We start from the raw sequence: 10,758 nt of genomic DNA, 5'->3' as shown, positions 1-10,758 counted from the left end.
GTATTGTAAATAATTTTGTGCAGCTCAAACATCTTCCTACAAGTTATTGATATAAACTCATAATGCAAATGAGCTTATCTGCATGGGGTCATTCAAGTTCCCACTGTGCTGTGTAGACACCACATTTTACTGAGTTCTGTATAACATCTGTCAGCAGAAACAAAGCTTTACAAGTTGCTGTGAGCAGTGGGAGCTCAGACATATATCTATGGGGAAAAAAAGGATAGATGATGAGAATATTGTTATTTTCAGAATATGTCAAGTTTGTAGGCTTTAGATCAAAAACAGATTACAAGATGTGGAGCAAGTAGAATGTTAAGGAAACACTACATATTGCAAATAGGGCCAGGATAGTTGAAACTGTGCTTGGAATGGGGTAAAAAGTCCCTGAAAGCTTGATTTTTAGCTGGCCTTCAAGAAGACTTTCGATATACAGTTGTTTATCAGATCTATACTACTGAAACAAAACACTTTGATCCTTAATGCACTTTCAAGGGGTTTGGACAGATATCATTTGAAACAAACAAAAAAAACTCCATCAATGTAACATATTTGCAAATTATTTTGGCCAAAAAGAACCTGATTTTTCAAACACAGTACCTGGGCACAGACTATCATTCAGTTTTATAAGCAGATAGTTCAGTACACTGTAGCAAAAATATATGATATATATTTTTAAGAACTAAGGTATTCTGTTACTTCTAAGTGTAGAACCATGTGGGTAATCACTTCATACAACAGCTTGTGATACTCTTCTTGCCCTTAAAAGTTAAAAAGGGCAAACTTTTTCATGCAAAGGTTTTAGTTTGTGATTCTGCGTTTCTTCTGCAATCACACTGAGAAGAGCAAGGAACTGCAGCCTCTAGATTATTTTTAATTGCTTATCAGCTACTATAGAAAAAGATATGGAAAAACTCTGACTTTGATCATGCTAGTGGAAAAAAATTACTATTTCTGTAATATATATATATATATATTGTACTGAACCTGGACAGAGTTAATTTTCTTCATGGGAGCTCATATGGGGCTGAGTTTTAGATTTTTGACCAGAACAATTTAGATAACACATTACTGTTCTGGTTTCTGCTGATCAGTGCTTGCACGGTGTCAAGCCTTGCTCTACTTCTCACTCTGTTTCCCCAGGTGAATAGACTGGAATGCTGTGCAATAGGTTGGGAGGGGAGACAACTGGGCAGATCACCCAAACTAATCAAAGAGATATTGCATAGCATGTAGCACCATGCTCAGCAATGGAAGGGGAAACAGGAAGGCTTATAAGGGTAAACCATGTTTTGCTCAGGAACTGGCTGGGCATCAGTGTGCTCATGGGGGGTGGTGAATGGTTGACTTTGCATCATTTGGTTTGTTTTCTTCTCTCTTCTTCCAATTATTATTTTTTTATTATTTTTATTTTAATAATAATAATAATAATAATAATGACAATAATAATAATAGATTATGTTGTTGTTATCTTGCTTTTATTTTCCATTTCTTCTTTCCCCCATTGGGAATGGGGTGGGGGGGAGGTGTAAAAGCAGCTCTGTGGCGTTTAGCTGCTTGCTGGGTTGAACCAACAATATAGACATAAATCTACAAAGTTTTCCTGAAGTTTCATATATTTTCTCAGAGAGTCCTGAGAAACAGCATAACCTCAAATTTCAGCATCATCTGTCTTCCAATCCCTCTGAATCATCCAAAGAAATATTTTTGATTCTGTGCAGTAAATTAGTGAAATGATCCATGTTAAGAAATGGCTTTCCCCTACCTCTTCCCCAAAAAATCTGGCACTGGCACAACTAGAGGGGTCAATAACTGCAAGACCATAACAGGAGTCTGGAGTAAAGTGAAATGGATATGCTATGAGCAAATTTCCTTGCAAAGAACAAAAATTTTAATTGCCCTCTAAATACCCTTTATGATTTTATTCTTGTGCAGCGGTCCATAAGCACCTGAAATGGATCAATCCTTGTGGTAGTTTTAGTCTAGGCCTTCCTCGGTGACCGGTTTGTAACCAAGGAAGTAGCCATATACCCAGTATTCCCTACGATTTTTACGTAAGCCGGGGGTATAAAGAAGAAGGGAGGAGAGGCCTTTGCTCTCTTCCCTTCCGTGGCTCTCAAGGTGCAGGTTCCCCGCTGTTGGTTCTGCTGTGTGGGGGAGTGAGGCCTAGTGAGACCTTGTAGACCTTGGGAGGCAGGGGGTGCCGGCGGTCATTCAGCGCAACTTCTGCTGTCCCAAGGAGAGTAGTAAGATATTCTTTTGCTAATTCTTTATTCTGCTAGTCTCTGAGGTTTTCGATTGTGCATATTTGTTTTGTTTTCTCCTTTTTTGTCCCTTTTTGTCCCTTTTTCCCATTTTTCCTTCCCCTCTTCCCCTTCTTGGGAGTTGTACATAATATTCTTACTGTATATAACTGTAATATATGTAAAAATACACATATATTTTGGTATAATTTGGTTGGTTTCAATTTCTCTCAGTTTCTATAGTTTTTTCCCCTTTGCCTAAAGGGGGAGGGAGGAAAAAGGCTTTCGCTGAGCCTTGGAGGTTTGGGGAGAAGCCAGCTCAAAACTTGCTCAACCCTTCATCATGTCAAGTTCTCTACAATTATGTCTCCAAAACTATTTTAGCCTGATCAGACATTTCAGTCCAAAACTTGGAATGGAAGACAGAGAAGTGTCTTAGGTCATAGGGGTAAGTGACTAATAGAGCTGGGATAGAAGTTCAATTAGCCTTGTGACATCTTGTCCATTCAACTACCATGAACTACTAAGAGACTTTCCCTTTCTTTAACTCCCAGAGCACATTTTTACTGACATTCAGCATCCCGAAAGACTGAAGGTCAAATAACCTCTTCAGGTCAAGAAGTGGGGTATGAAAGACAGAGAGCATATTGTTCCTGTTAGAAATCTTAAACTTATGCTCCTGTGGTTTAGGGTACGGTTGTTCTTTTTTTCTTTCTTTCTTTCCTTCTTTATTTATTTACTGTTGCACCTCTTTTTTATACCAGAAATCTTTGGAAAAAAGCAAGTAAAACCATGCTTTCTTCATTATTTTATGAGACTACTTTTCATGAAGGGTTATTTAACCTTTTGAGTTAGCAAAGAAGAGCAGGCTTTGAAACATTTATAACTATATTTTCAGATGTGCCAATAGCTGTTATATGAAGAGTTTGCAATTAAGAATTCTATGAACAGAATATTTAAGAAAAACTTGCTGTTAAGAGCATAAAATATGCAGTTTATTCATTGCCTATCTAAAGCAAAAGGTACCAGACTGCTGTTGAAAACAGTTTTGGAAAACTAAAAAAATGCTTCTTTTTAGAAAGCTTCTAGACTTTCTAAATTTGTGCAGTGACAAAAGAATATGAAAAGTTTGCAATGAATACTTGTCATCAACAAAAAGAATTTAGGAACATTGAATTAAAGCTCAGGCTTCTCTTGCTCTTGAGCTCCATATTTGGCAGATCATTTTTCCTCTCAGAAAAAATCCATAGTGACAGGGGATGAAAGTCACATGTAAACGATGTGCCAAAAATTTTGCATCCAAAATACTTTCTCTATTGTCTTGTACCTTGACTTTTGTTATTTCTGTTTAGAAATGCTTCATGGGGCAGAGCTAGAAAAATGGAATTTGCACAATCAAACAGAAAAAATGCTGGAGAATCAGAGCAGACATGTTGTGAAGCCATGCATCACACTTAAATGATTCTGAATAAATGATCTGTAAAATCACACCTGTTTATTTGCAGATAATCTACAACAAAAGGAATAAAAAAAAGATAAAATTCCTGTGACAGCTTGACCAATTTAAGTTTTTGCATAAAGCAACCAGCATGTTTAAAACAAGCTTACACCTTGAATAATGGGGCCTTAAAGGGTTTTTCTGCAATATTGTAGTTAAGAGAGTATGTCAGCCAGTATTATATGCGTGCAGATTTGAAATAAAATGAGTGGGTTGTAAAAGACTTGACTGCCCTTGATCTTTGCACTTATTCCTCACTGATGTCTTTGAGATCTCCACAAGTGTATCAAGACATCTATCGTCTCTATATAGCTGGCTGGCAAAGTTCCCCATGCATAGTGGATTTGAGTTTAACTTGGTTATGATGTAGGGCAAGTATTACACATTTTTCAGAATTTATATAGCAAGTTTCAAAGTACTATTTTGTAATTTTAAATAATATGTGAGTTTGAAAGGGGGAAAGGTGTTCATTTCCAGTCCTGCAAGTGTGTTTCTTTCTGATAAGCAAGTGAGAAGACTGAAATATCGTTAGATGCTGGCAGTACAAAATGGCATACCCCCACGCACAGTCTTTGACAGAAAGAATGTACTTCCTTTTTTATCTGCATTTCTAAATTTGCAGTGGCAGGTTGTGCTGTTTTTGAGTGGGGTAAGGGGTGCACAAGGAGGTGGGAGGGGACACAGCCAGGACAGCTGACTTCAACTGACCAGAGGGATATCCTGTACAATATGGTGTCATGCTTAGCATATAGTGCTGGGGCAAGAAGTAGAAAGGGGGGGAAACTGGGAGTGGTGACATTTGTAATCTGTCGTGGTTTAACCACAGCCAGCCACCATGCCCCATGCAGCTGCTTGCTCACTCTCCCACCATGGAGATCAGGGAGAGAATCGGAAGGGTAAGAGCCAGAAAACTCGTGGTTGAGATAAATACAGTTAATCGGAAAAGGAAAAGCCACACACACAAGGAAAAGAGAACAAAGAATTAATTCACAGCTTCCCATGGGCGGGCAGGTGTTCAGCCATCTCCAGAAGAGCAGGGCCCCATCACATGTGACAGTTACTTAAAAAGACAAACTGCATCACTCAAAACATACCACTCTTCCTCCTTCTTCCCCTCCCACTGTATATACTAAGTATGATGGGATATGGTCTGGAATATCCCTTTGGTCAATTTGAGTCATCTCTCCTGGCTGTGTCTCCTCCCAACCTCCCATGCATCCCCAACTTCCTTGCCAGCAGGGCAGTGTGAGACGCAGAAAAGGCCTACTCTCTGTATAAGCACTGTTCAGCAATAATAAAAACATCTCCATATTATCATCCCTCCCTTCAGCACAAATCCAAAACATAGCCCCACACTAGCCACTGTGAAGAAAATTAACTCTACCCCAGCCAAAACCAGCACATATTCCCAAGTAAACAGCATGCATGAAGGAGTCTGGTTTTTCTGGGGATGGTTAAACACCTGCCTGACATTGGGAAACAGTGAATTATTTCTTTGTTTTGCTTTTCTTGCATGCACAGCTTTTGCTTTACCTATCAAACCGTCTTCATCTCAACCTCCGAGTTTTCTGCTTTACTCTTCCGGTTCTCTCCCTGATTCCCCTGCTGGGGGAGTGAGCAAGCGGCTGCGTGAGGCTGAGCTGCCGACTAGGGTTAAAGCACAAGACGAGTATGTGTTCTGAATTTAATATTTCTCCCCTAGTTGTTACACAGCATGGTTTACATTATTGAATTCTAGGCAGCTGAAGCAATACTTAAACTGATAATATATATCCCTTCACACAGGGCAACCGGATTCTGTGGATTCTTTCTGAACAGTGATGGGACAAATTAAGGAAAAAGAAAAGCATTAAGCAATGCTTGAAAAAGGACTTTGTCAACTTCTGACTATTTAAAACTTTTCTCATAGGATTGATTTGAGATGTCTTGGGTAGTTCTTATGCTTACACTAATCAGAAAAGACTCAGTTACATGGTAAGTAGGACCAAAAACAGTAAAGAAATTATCAGATAAATGCTCAGGTACCAGTTTTCTCACAGCAGAAGGGCAAAATAGTAGAAGGACCAAAGACAATTCTGTATGAGGAGGGAGAGAAATGAAGCCATTCATTTCAGAGGGTAAATACTGAAACTTAGAAAGTTGAGAAGAAAAGCATTTAACAGATGCTGATATACCAGAGGGACCAACACTGTTGCAGGACGTCTATTAAATTACCTGCTGTGACATACACTAACATAAGGAATGGGAAGAGGAGCACTGCTGCATGTGAGACACCTTGCCCCAAAGTTCACCATGCCCTTGAGGCCCAGCTAAATGGGTGTCCTCTGCAACATCCATAGAATACACTTGTTCTGGAAAGAAATTAGTAAGGGTCTTTGGTTGTTTTCTTTTTCCTACTTCTATATTTGAGTCTTTTCCAGAAAAGAGAACATAGCAGAAAGCACAAGTCTAAAAAGGACTAAATTTTGTCTAGACAGACAATGCCACATTAACAGAAGTTGGTTGGTGAAAATGAGAAGGCATTTACTTTTTATTTCATATCTACAGGAGATTGATGAGCTTCCAAGCCCATTCCCAAGGAGTGAAGAGGCATTTGTCTGTATTGTGAAACCAGCAAACATCACAACTAGGATAAAGAATCCTTCAAGTGGTACATGATCTGGTACACAAGCGTCATTCAAACTCCCTCATGTGAGTGAGATTCACTGGGAGAGGTTCTGTGTGTCTAGTAAGGTATGTCTGAAGAAGAAAAACTATCCCAAAGGATACTATTTCACTCATCTGTGTCAAGTGAAGTTAAATAATTTTTCAGAGAATGAGGCCATCTGTTTGTTATCCATTTCTTATATTTTCATCATAGAATGTATTTTCAGATAAGAGAGGCTATACAGGTCATTCCTGCTCAGGCCACATTCCCTTATTAATCTCTGAATTAATATCAGTTAACAAACAATTGAGCAGTAAGAACTTGGGTGCATTTCCATGATTTATTGTAGCTTTTTTTGGTGTATAGTTATGACTTTACAGGGTTACTGCCATTGTCTTTTAAATATATCCAATTACTTTCCTTGTCTTCATATAGAATTCTCCTTTTACCTTCTTCATATAAAATATTTTCACTTAATATTCACATTAAGATTCACTTAATACTAATCTTTTAACTTTTCACTTAAAAAATGTTCAAGGTCAGGATGGATGGTGCTCTAAGCAACTGGTTTAGAGGAAGGTGTCCCTGTTCATGATAGGGGCATTGGAATGAAATGATCATTAAGGTCTCTTCCAACACAAACCATTCTATGATTCTGTGAATATGCAGCATCTTTCAAATTGTTCTAATGCCAAATGCCTCAGTTGTTTCTGTCATGTAAAGTAACTGCTTCTGGCCCATAGTGTAATGATGCCTGCTGGTGCACAGATTTGGTATGTTTGCCCTTTGAGAAGTAAAGTTTTTATCAGTTTATAGTTTTATCAGTTGCTATGAAGTACATCTTTTATTTTCATTCTGAAGGAAACCTCAAGAGTAGCCAAGTTTCCTCTGTGCACACAGGAGTCTTGCATATTGTTTGACTTCACAGATGCCACATTTCACTTGCCCTTCCTATTTCTTCTTTTCATATTGCAGCCACTTCATCTCCTTGGCATTTTTTATGAGTCAGAGTTGACCAAACCAATCTTCCAAGGTTAATTATTAATTTGATTCATCAATAATTCAAGCATTTTTTTCAACTATGTGATGTCATCTGTTAGTTAAGGACCTTAACTTTAGATCATCTCAAGTCATGCCCTCTACCTCATTTATCATTCTTACTGTCTAGTTTAAAAATATGATGAAAAGCTGTAGTGATTCTATGCTTCCTTATATTATAACAAGCGTTGGACTTGTTTAATTTTTCATTATTTTTTTTTACAATACTGCAAAAGTCTTCAAACACAGCTTTCATAATTGCAGTTATAAGTTCTGAATGTCATATGACTTTGCTGTTTTCCACAATGTTTCCAATCAAACTGAAACAAAAGTCCATGAAAAGGACAAACATCATTATTGGCCTTCTCATTTTCTTCAATAGCCAGCAGAGCACTCATTCCCAGGCAGTGCAGATTCAGTGTGGTTTGAGGTTGCCCTAACTGTCTTCCCCTTTTACTCTTTAAAATGGCTTCTATCTGCAAATTATTGCCATGATTTTCCTGAGTTATATTTCAGCACAATTTTTTTACCAAGTCAGTTCAATTATTAATGGTAGTCAGTTCTTCTATATTTCTTCTTCCCCTTACACATAATTCCACCAAAACTGACTGGAAAGTCAAAATGCTCTCAACATTTTCTTTAGCGTCATATTTAGCCACCGTGATTAGTCTCAGCTTAACCATTTTGTACATTCGTTCCATTTTTGTATTCACAGAATCACATAATGGCTCAGGTTGGAAGGGACCACAGTGGGTCGTCTGGTCCAATCTCCCTGCTCAAGCAGGGTCATCCTACAGTACATGGCACAGAATCATGTTCAGATGGTTGTTGAATACCTCCAGTGAGGGAGACTCCACAATCTCTCTGGGCAAGCTGTTCCAGTGCCCGGTCACCTGCACAGTAAAGAAGTTCTTCCTCATGTTCAGGTGGAACTTCTTGTGCATCAATTTCTGCCCGTTGCCTCTTGCCCTACTGCTCAGCACCACAGAGAAGAGCCTGGTCCATCCTCTTGACACCCTCCCTTCAAATACTAATAGACATCAGTGAGATTCCCTATCAGTTGTCTCTTCTCAAGGCTAAACAGGCCCAAATTTCTTAGCCTTTCCTTGTAAGAGAGATGCTCTAGTTCCTTGATCATCCTTGTCTGTGTGATCTTTAAATATCAACAAACTCTCTTGGACCCCTCTGAAAGTACAGGCAATTTATAGAAGTATTTGATTGTGTCAATATCCCAGCAGGGGTACAAAGGATGCCTCATATTCCTATCTTCTGGTTACATCTTTGGCTGCTTGTGCTTGCTCGATGTGTTCCCTCTTAACCCTCCTTTTGCTAATAGGGTGGTCACTATAGTTCTCCCTTTCCCACAGCTCATCTCTGTTGAGCCTGGTCTTGTTCCCATCCTCCTTCAAGTCTAATTTAAAGCTCTATATTACTGATCTCTTTAAGTGCTGTTTTGTTTCCAAAACTTTTACCAGTCTCATTTTAGAAATGTCTTCATTCCTTACAATGTCATCATACTTTCAGCTTTCCCTAGAACTATGATTTCTTTTTGTATCTCAATTTTTATAAAACTTATCCAACTATTTCTGTCTTTATATCTTCCAATAATTTTCTTTCCTGAACTTAGTTTTGGTTTCCTGAATATTCCCTGTCCAGTCTGTAATGAGATTTCTTCATCAACATGAATTAATGGACTGCAAAAATGTCTAAATGGCACCTTGAATATCTTCCTCATTAAACTTTCCCTTTATTAAAATTGAATTTGGTTTCAACTACAACCAATTTTGTAATCTCAGGGTTGCTGTTTTTTTCACTTAACCTTCTTTCCCACAGGGCTTTCATGAACAGTGGCATTTTCTACTCTCCTACATTTAACAACCAATGGCTTTACTAATAATAAAGTGCTCTCTTTTCCTTTTAGTGTTGGTAAGTGGCAAATTCCATAAAAGCTCCTGATGTCTTTAGGAGAAATCCACCTGCAGCCTGTAATCAAACTGTGCATCTCAAAGCAACTCTGAACTTTGCCCTGGACAATATGAGAGAAAGAAATTGCTGGGGGGATGTTACCAAGATTTAAACTGGGTTTAGTATTTTTGTCAAGAAACTGAATAACAACACCTGTTTTAAAAAAAGTAATGTCCCCTTTCAAGAATCATCAACTACCTGCACTGACATATCTTCTCCTAATAATCCATAAGGGACTATTGAAATAATAACAAGTTACAAATTTGTGAGAATTGCTTTTGTAATATGATGATTTCACCATTAAAATAATTATGTTTTTAAATTATTAGCCTTCACAGTCACTATTTAAAAGTAAACTGTGTCTATTGTTCTTGAATTTCTGATCAATTTTGTCTCATGTAGTGGGTGGGCTGCTATCAGATGTTTGGCAGACTACAATGCAAATTAAGTTTTTTAGTCTATGGGAATATCCATTAACCATACACATTTCCAAACTTTAAAATGCATGCTTGAAAATTACAGTTGATTAGATTCTTTGTTGTGAATTGCAGAACAAAAGCTGAAAATCCAGCTCTGCTTTTCATGTATTATATCAAACAATGATGCAATTCCACCATTGTATAGAATAAAAGGTGTGTTCATGTTTGAAGAACACAGTGTCCATAAAGTTTAATCTGAAGTCTTATGTTCAGAGAGGTTTGTAAATCGATTCTTCACTAGATGCTGTAACTCTTGTCGACTGAAGATAAATGGCTGAATTCCAAGAGAATACAACACAAAGAAAACCATTAGCCCTGACAATTCATAAACAAAGTAAAGAATATTATTCATTCTTTGTTCTTGTGAAATAGTACCCAGGTTTCAAACACTAAAAAGGAAGCTCAAATAAACCATTGCAATTATTTAGTCAGAAATGAGTTTGTTTATGAACAAAAAAAGAAAAAAGGTTGGTTTCTTTATAAGAAGTAAAAAGAAGGAGAAGAGGCAGGAGAAACCTCCACCGTAATCCCAACAGCTATGTTAATAGGTACAGCTTTGTTTTCAGCCTTTTTTGTTTTATTATCTCAATCTTGCTGACCTATTTCTTCACTGAAAAAAGAGTGTCTGAAGCACATTGAATGCTTCTAGGTCAGAGGTTCCCAGTGTCTGTGCACCATGGTGACAGTCTCAGGAGATTTTCAACCAGCAAGAGTTTTCACAAATCTCTCATGAAAACCTTTGGGTTACTGGAGGGTAGGAGGGTTGGGGCTTGGTGTGGGGTTTATTTTGCACTATATGCATTTGTCTTCAGCCTTTGTGAATTTGAGATTCCCTGGATCACTTGGCTGCCTAGTCCCAGAAATTAAAATATATTTTACTTTTCTTTC

The 10,758-nt window shown here is 37.9% G+C and overlaps 1 long non-coding RNA gene across 1 annotated transcript; it reads left to right on the top strand.

Moving 5' to 3' along the window:
* Positions 1 to 2,701: 2,701 nt before the first annotated feature.
* On the top strand, positions 2,702 to 10,260 carry LOC113963561. Its single transcript, XR_003532860.1, has 4 exons — positions 2,702 to 2,869; positions 5,263 to 5,410; positions 5,527 to 5,715; positions 9,348 to 10,260. It is a non-coding gene; the product is annotated as an uncharacterized LOC113963561 (long non-coding RNA).
* Positions 10,261 to 10,758: the final 498 nt, after the last annotated feature.

The sequence above is a fragment of the Neopelma chrysocephalum genome, unplaced genomic scaffold (assembly GCF_003984885.1).
Source record: "Neopelma chrysocephalum unplaced genomic scaffold, ASM398488v2 Primary Assembly neopelma1_22, whole genome shotgun sequence".
Lineage (NCBI taxonomy): Eukaryota > Metazoa > Chordata > Aves > Passeriformes > Pipridae > Neopelma > Neopelma chrysocephalum.
Note: the sequence above shows the minus strand (reverse complement) of the source record. Positions and strands in the feature narration are given on the sequence as shown.